We start from the raw sequence: 8,254 nt of genomic DNA, 5'->3' as shown, positions 1-8,254 counted from the left end.
ATCACGGTGAAGCAGTGCTGATGTTGTATTTAGATCAAATGTCTGTTTTTCTTTTTTCTCTTTAAAAAATTTTTAATGTTTATTCATTTTTGAGAGACAGAGAGAGACGGAGTGCCAGCAGGGGTGGAACAGAGACAGAGGGAGGCACAGAATCCAAAGCAGCTCCAGGCTCTGAGCTGTCGGCACAGAGCCCGACGTGGGGCTTGAACTCACTGACGGGACCACGAGATCATGACCTGAGCTGAAGTTGGAAGGCTTACCGGACTGAACCACCCAGGTGCCCCCAAATGTCGGTTTTTCTACATGAACTTTTGTATTTTCAGTAATGGTGCCCCCATCATTCGGTTCCAGCAGGACTGCTCAGCCTGTGCCTTGATAGTGGCCAGGAAAGTCCAGGACCTCCAAATGCAGCATGCAGAGACAGTGGGCGATGCAAAATGAGGCCCTTTCTCAGAAAATAATTCAACCCGAAAAAGTAAGAGATATCTTGCATTGAATGTGGAAGATTTCCTGGCCAGAAATGAGAGGAAAGGGTTTCTAGCTGCTCCAGTAGAGATGTTACTCTTTCCTTTCCAGCAACTAAGGGCCGCTATGGCAGAGGCGTGTGGTCCTGTTTGCTTTTCTTATGTCAGTCTACGGGGCTGCGGGCACCAGCAAGAGGCTGTATTCTCACCCTGGGGCTGGCTCTCAGTGAGAGAGGCACTGAGCCCCTGTAAGGTGACTCCTTCTTCCAGACACTGCATCTTGGCCTGGTTTGGCTTTGCCCTCCCATGTACGTTCATGTCACATATTTCCAGATTTTTTCCAGAGGCAGCAAGGCAAAGCTCTTCCTGCTAAAACATGAAGGGAGGGGCCTTGCTGTATGAGAGCTAGTAACCATGAGGAAAAGGTTTTTGCTTTATAATTTTATTCAAAAAGAAACGAAAGACACCCCAAACAAAAACAACCATACATGTTGTACACAAAACTGCAAAAAAATACTTTTTATAGGATTAAGTCCTAATTCCTGTATCAGATGTGAGTTGGTGTTTCAACAACAATTCAACAATTCAAGGGAGGTTCAAGGCCGTACAAAAGGGAGCCTTCGTATTTTAGCACAGCCGCGAAAATACACATTTGCCTGTGAGCCCTCAGGAAACAAAGTCCGATCTGAAAGAAATTAGTCTCATGGTATTTCAGGCAGGAAGTTTAAAATAAACGTTAACTATTGTCTTCTTCTTCCTTTTCAGATTGGTTTTCCCTCCAAACTGTGCTTTGAATTCTGTTATCTCCAAGGTTGGAGCTGGAGCGGGAGTTGGGATTACAGAAAGTGTGGAGGAAGGCACAACTTTTCAGCTGGTGGATACGGTGTCAGCTCTGTGGGCTCAGTAGAATTCTCAAGGCCTTGTGAGTTTTGAAAACTGCCGTATTTCCTCTAAGTTAAGACTCACTCTATTTTTCTTACATGTCAAAATAAATAAAAAAAAAAAAAAAAAGAAAAAAAGAAATTGCCCCATCACGCAGAGCGAGTTAAAAAGTTTTCAAAGCTGGGGGGAATTGTTGTGACCGTTTCATGCATCATTAAAAAAAAAAAAAAAAAAAAAGCCTGTTATTCAGAATTCAAAATCTGTAGAAAATTTCTAGTGACTTCACTAGATGCTGTTTAATGTTTATCTTTAAAAAAAAGGAAAAACGAAACTATAAGTTTAACCAAAGAGGAAATGCCAGTAAACCCCTAGGATTCTCCATGATTCCTTCAAATTATATTGTTAATCTTAAGTGTGCTAATGAGGCCAAACTCTTAAGCATGGCTGAAAAGCAGCCGGTCCCCACCAGGCTGTGAAATAACTGGGGGTACAAAATGATTTGGAAGAATATTTAATCTCTGATTATGAAAGAAGCCAGAGTTAAGCTTTGGTAATTGTGAATGGTGTAGAGTCTTTGTCTAGAATCGTTTTTTTGTACATGGACATCCATTGTTCCAGCACCATTGGTTGAGAAGACCATGTCTTTTCTCCATTGTATCACTTTGCTCCTTTGTTAAAGATCAGTTGACAATACTGATGGGAGTCTGTTTCTGGGTTCTGTGTTCTGTTTCATTGGTCTGTTTGTTCTTTTGCCAATACCACACCCTCTTCATTACCGCAGCTTTGTGGGAAGACTTGAAATTAGATAGTGTCAATCTTCCAGCTTTGTTTTTCTCCTTCAATACTGTGTTGACTATTCTGGATAGTCTGTGTCGCCTCTCCACGTAAACTTTAGAATCAGGTTATTGGTATCCACAAAATAACATGCTGGGATTTTAGTGGGATTGCATTGAACTTATAGATCAAGTTAGGAAGAACTGACATCTTGAAAATACTGAGTCTTTCCATCCGTGAACATAAGACATCTCCCCATTTATTATTTATTGAATTCTTCTCTAATACTCTTATCAGAGTTTTATAGTTTTCCTCATATAGATCTTATACATATTTTGTTAGATTTTTATTTCATTTTGGAGGGTGCTAATATAAATAGTGTTACGTTTTGGTTTTGGTTTTTTATCTGAGAGAGAGAGGATTTCCAGCAGGCTCCACACTCAGTGTGGAACCTGGTACAGAACTTGATCCCGTGACCCTGAGATCATGACCTGAGCCGAAATCAAGAGCCAGATGCTCAATCAACTGTGCCACCCAGGAGCCCCAGTGTTATGTTTTTACTTTCAAATTCCCCTGTTCATTGCTGGTATATAGGAAAGTGATAGCAGCATATAATTGCACAGATGTGTGGACGCTAAAGTAATTTAAGAGTATATACAGTTAATTTAGCTCCCCAAGCTCTCCCTGTCTTTTTCCCTCCTCTCTTTCTTTCTAACTTCTTTTTTTTTTTTTTTTTCAACATTTATTTATTTTTGGGACAGAGAGAGACAGAGCATGAACGGGGGAGGGGCAGAGAGAGAGGGAGACACAGAATCGGAAACAGGCTCCAGGCTCTGAGCCATCAGCCCAGAGCCCGACGCGGGGCTCGAACTCACGGACCGCGAGATCGTGACCTGGCTGAAGTCCGACGCTTAACCGACTGCGCCACCCAGGCGCCCCTCTTTCTAACTTCTTTATTTACTTCCTTCTTTCCTTTCTTTCTCCCACTGAAAGGCTTCTATTCAAGTGATAGAGCATCTTACAATCAGTAGCATCTCAGGATTGGGGAAATAGCATCTCGTGTTGCCTGATATGGGATGAAGGGATGGGGATGACTTCAAACAGGTGGGATTATTGGCTCTCTTTAGAGAAGATACTGAAGAGATCAAATCACCATAAAAGAGTCAAGTGCAGATAAACATAAGCAAGGGCCGGGTTCCTTCCGCCTATTTGGAGTGGGTGGAGAAAGGGTGGCTCTTGGTTTTGTGAGCATGGCAAGTGGGTCAGATGGGCAGAAAGCAACTCTCAAAAGAAGGGAGGCAGTGAAATTTGAACATTTAGAGATCAAGTACACAACCTTCCTTAGGGCCTTTGCATCCACTTGTTCCCTTTGACCAGGCCATTCTTCCCCTAGATAGCCTCATGGCTTTCTTCCTCATCTGCTAGAAGTTTTTGCTTATACTCCAATTTCTCACTGAGGTTTTCTTTGACCACCACACTAACAATGACAAAGTCCTACTCCCTATATTCCCTAATGTCCTTCTCTGCATTTTCTCCCACAGCAGTGCAAGGAACAGAGAAAGAAACTGAAAGAACAGGGAGAAGGGGAAAGTGGTCTCCCCTTATTTTTCAACAGGGAGAATTAAGCCTCTTATTTTTAATTTGCTTGTGCTCTTAAATGCGCCAGAATCTAGAATAATGCCTAGGGTAGAAACTCACTAAATATTTGTGGGATGAATGAGGGATCCTGGTGTGACTGTCGGAATGCTTCATCTATGAGTTCAAACCCCAATTACAAATTGTGTTCCATGTAAACATAGTTCCAAAGGATGTGAATAGGCATTTCCCCCCTTGTTCAGCATTTGTTCTGTGTCATTTTTTCCTTTATCCTCATTTAAAAGAAATGATTGTGACATAACTTATATGCAGTAAAATTAACCTTTTAGGTGCATTCAACTCTATGAGTTTTGACGAACGCACAGTTGTATAGTCATTGCCCCTACTGTGATGTAAAATATTTCCTTCACTCCCAAAACTTCCCTCTTGTCGGTTTCTAGTAAACCTTTCCCCTACTCCCAGACTTTGGTGGCCACTTGGCAGCTTTCTACTCTTACAAGTTTTGCCCATTCCAGGATGTCACATGAATGGTATTATACAATATGTAGCCTTTTGAGTCTGGCTTCTTTCCCTTCATACAATGTACTTGACATTCAACCATATGGCTGCATGTGTCAGTAGTTTATTCTTTTTTGCTGTGGAGCAGTATTCCCTTGTATGAATGTAACCATTTGTTCACCCATTCATTCATTAACTGTGGAGGGGAGGAAACACGCTTTTTCCTCTACCCTCTGAGGTTCAGTGGCTGGAGCCCTGCAAACTGAACTGACAAAAGACAAATTAACAGGAGAAAAAAAAGGTTTATTTCATATGTGCATAAGAAGGGCTTCACAGAAATCAAAACCCCACAGGAGCCTGGGTGGCTCAGTTGGTCAAATGTCTACTTCTGCGCAGGTCATGATCTCCTGGTTCGTGGGTTCGAGCCCCGCATCAGGCTGACAGCTCGGTGTCTGGAGCCTTCTTCAGATTCTGTAGTCTCTCTCTCTCTGCCCCTCCCCCACTCGCAGTTTGTCTGTCTCTCTCTCTCTTTCACTCACTCAAAAATAAATAAACGTTAGAAAAAAAATGAAATTAAAACCCTAAAGAGGCAGGCAGACCTTAAAGCTTATCCACCATTTTAGCAAAAGGGCAATAAATTTGCAGAGCTATAACAAGACAAACGGAAAGGGTTTGAGCTTCTAGGGGTGGTAAATTGTGGGAAGGTAAATATATGGGGAAACTAATGGAAGATAAGGTTTATTTCGTAAAGGCTGTTTGTGTAGGTCCATCTTGGTGCCGACTTTCCATCTGCTTTGTGGCCATAAAACTGCCCCAGGAGAGGGCATTTATGGCAGCCCTCATTTCTCAGAAGTTTCCGTTCTTAATCAGATAGGGGAGGCTCTGAGAAGGCCTGTTTCTTCATCCTTTGATTCTCAATTGGCTGTAGCTCCAAATCATCTTTACCCCAAAGCGGCATATTTTGGGGTGGCATATTCTGGTCCCCTTCCGAGGACATTTGCCTTGTTTCCTGTTGTGGGTGATGATGAATGAGATGCTTTGAGCATTTGTGTCCTAGTTTGCTGTGAATGTAAGTTTTTTTTTCCCACTTGGATCAATACCTCGGAGCGAGATTTCTGGCTGTATGGTAGGCGTACATATGGCCTGAATGTGAGGACAAAGAGAGGGTGGCCATCCACAAGCCAGTAAGAAAGCTTTCGCCACAAACCGACCGTGCCCCCAGAACTGTGAGAAAATACATTTCTATTGTTTAAGTCACCCGGCCTATGGAAGTTTCTTATGGTAGCCCAAGCTAAGACAGTATGTATTTGACTTTATTTTTAAAAATTGCCCAACTGTTTCCCAAAGCTGTGGTACCATTTTCACCCTAACCAGCAGTATTACAAAAGTCTCATCTGCTCTGCATCCTCACTAGTACTTAGTATTGCCAGTTTTTTTAAAAAGTCATTCTAATAGGGTGTATGTTTTAAATTTTCACTTCCCTATTTACTAATGATGTTGAACATCTTTTCGTGTTTAACAGGGTTTTCAACCAAGTGGAACAGATTTCTTTCTTTACTGCAGGACTGCACTCAATCTTACTATATTAATGCACAGTGTGAACTGCCTAATGGGAAGATTGCTGGGACTATGATTTTGACTTGACTGGAACTCTTATCTCATGGTCAAGATTGCAAGGCTAAGATTCCAGTGAGAATATTTTAGCAAATGCTGGCCTGAGTATATGGTCAAGTACACACTCTTTTGTGGACCATTAATCTGTTTGCAACCAACTCATTCAGTCTTATTTCCCTTTGGTCCCTATTCCCAAGAGAAGTATTTTTGAGGTATCAGTTATTCCACCTCCAAGCCTTTGCTCATGCCATTCTACCTGCTTGAAATGCCTTCCCCCCTTCCCTTCTTCTCCCTGAACTCACCCAGCTTTGCCCATCTGGCTCATGCCCACAGGGAGCTTTTCCTGCCCACAGTGATCTTTCTCAGACCTCCTGATGACTGGGCCACTCATGGGGACTCTTGATCACATCCTGCCTAGCTTTTTTCTATATTTTCCCCAAAGTTGCTCTGCTCTAATTTTGTAATGGGATAGTTAGTGGAAGGCTCTGATACCCTAGACTTTTTAAAAAGTCCCCTGATGCGTTGAGTTGTGTGCATAGCTCCTGCTTATAAACCCCTGTTGAATTCAGCTAAAGTAAATTAATAGCCATTTATATCAACTCACTTAAATGTTAACTCTCCACTTATCCAGGCACCAAGAACAAAGGTCGGAAAGAGAAGTTTGTTCACACTTCCTGACTGAACAGGGAGAAGACATTTAATGGAAACATGAACCTCATGCCTGGGTCTCCTGGAACTTGTAGCTGAACCTAGGAGTTTGTGGCCAAGCCTACCAACCACATCCCCCAACGATTTCTTCTCTTTTGGCACGTTGGTCATGGAGTTGGGAGAGGAGAGCACCCAGTCCATTCTTGTCTTTAAAGAGAGAAGAAACAGCGAAGTCTGTGACATTCAGGTTTCTGTGCCCTCTCTCCTCTCGCTGGTCATCTTGCCCAGCTCAGCAGACTGTGCATACCCAGCTCACTAGCCAGAGAACTGGCTAGCTCAGGCAGCTGGTGAGTCAAGAGTGTGCTCAAGTGTGGTTGTCAAGAGTGGTACAGCCGATCTCCCACATCTTAGCCTTTTCTGAGCACCTGAGCCCTGCGGTAGCATCAGACTGGGTGGCACAAATGGGCGTGCAGCCAGGAATCAGTCGGTGGGAACATGACACGCACAGTTCTGCGGTGACCACACCCTGTAGCTTTCTGTCCTTTGTCCTTTCAATAAACATAGATGGAGCATCTACTATATATCGGGCACTAGGGATTCTTGGGGGATACAGGTATGAATGTAACATGATCCTTGACCCAAGGAACTTCTAGTTTTCATGGGAGACACGCATATAAATGAAACCTTCCAACAGACCCCTAGATATAAGCCATAATTCCTAGCCTGTGCTACTGACGGTGGTAGGAGTTGGGATAGAGATCCTACTAGAAGTCACAGATTTGCATTGCTCTGACTCCCACCCACAGAAGTCTAGGCGTTTCTCGGGTCTTCCATAAGGTTATGAAGACCTCTTGGCTGCCACAGTGCAACACAGGTCTTCTTCCTCTGTCTGCCCATGCTCACTGTGGTCAGCTGTCCTGGATCCGGTGACATGTAGATATGAATGCCCACCCAAGGCACCCTGCACTGCAGATACTGGCTGAAGGCACTATATACATGTCCCCTCCCACTTCTGTGACAGGAGACATGCCAACCACTCTGGCCAACTGCCCAAGCCCCCATGATGATTCTCTACTCAAACCTGTTTCAACAGTAACTTCAAGTGGGCCTGAGTCCTCTTCACCCCAACTTGAACTCCATTCTGTTAACAACACTCCAGAGCTGTATTTCTTAACGTATAAGTCAAACTACAGTGGCATTTGGGCTGCCTTAGTGCCTGCAACACTTCTGAACATTGGAAACGTGCATCGACTTCCTCCAGGTGGACGCAGCCCCATGCAAGTGTGCATGGCTCGGTAAGTGAAGGACAGCTTGGGTTTCAACCCCAACTCACCCCCTTGGCTGGTTGTCCTTGGCAGGACACAACCTAGCCAACGGACGATCCTGATGACATGGCCCCTGGCTGTATTATTGCAAGACACTGGCTGTCTTCACAGTTGTTTGCTGGACATTCATGGCCATTCCCCAAGGTTTTGTCTGACTTGAACTCCAGGGTAGGTCTCTCGGGGGCTGTTTCCCGAGGTTTTGTCTGACCTGAATTCAAGGGTAGGTCTCTCGGGGTCTTCCATCTTGACCTTCTGGTCACGTTGCAATTGACCCTTCTGAGGGTGGCATATCTACTGGGTGCACCTGGCCTTTTCTGGAGACTGCTCCTGCTACCAGCTTGAGGGAGGGGATGCCACTCTGTTCTGTACTCTGCCAACCAACTGCATGTGCCTGGATTTTCATTAATTCCTCATGGCATCACTGAGACAACCTTATAGCATTTAACAAGTTTT

The 8,254-nt window shown here is 43.9% G+C and overlaps 1 long non-coding RNA gene across 1 annotated transcript; it reads left to right on the top strand.

Moving 5' to 3' along the window:
- The first annotated feature begins 226 nt into the window (after nt 1-226).
- LOC123585102 lies at nt 227-7,177 on the top strand. Its single transcript, XR_006705907.1, has 3 exons — nt 227-277; nt 1,230-1,386; nt 6,460-7,177. It is a non-coding gene; the product is annotated as an uncharacterized LOC123585102 (long non-coding RNA).
- Nucleotides 7,178-8,254: the final 1,077 nt, after the last annotated feature.

This window comes from Leopardus geoffroyi, chromosome B1 (assembly GCF_018350155.1).
Source record: "Leopardus geoffroyi isolate Oge1 chromosome B1, O.geoffroyi_Oge1_pat1.0, whole genome shotgun sequence".
NCBI classification, from domain to species: domain Eukaryota; kingdom Metazoa; phylum Chordata; class Mammalia; order Carnivora; family Felidae; genus Leopardus; species Leopardus geoffroyi.
This window is presented reverse-complemented; position numbering and strand designations above follow the sequence as displayed.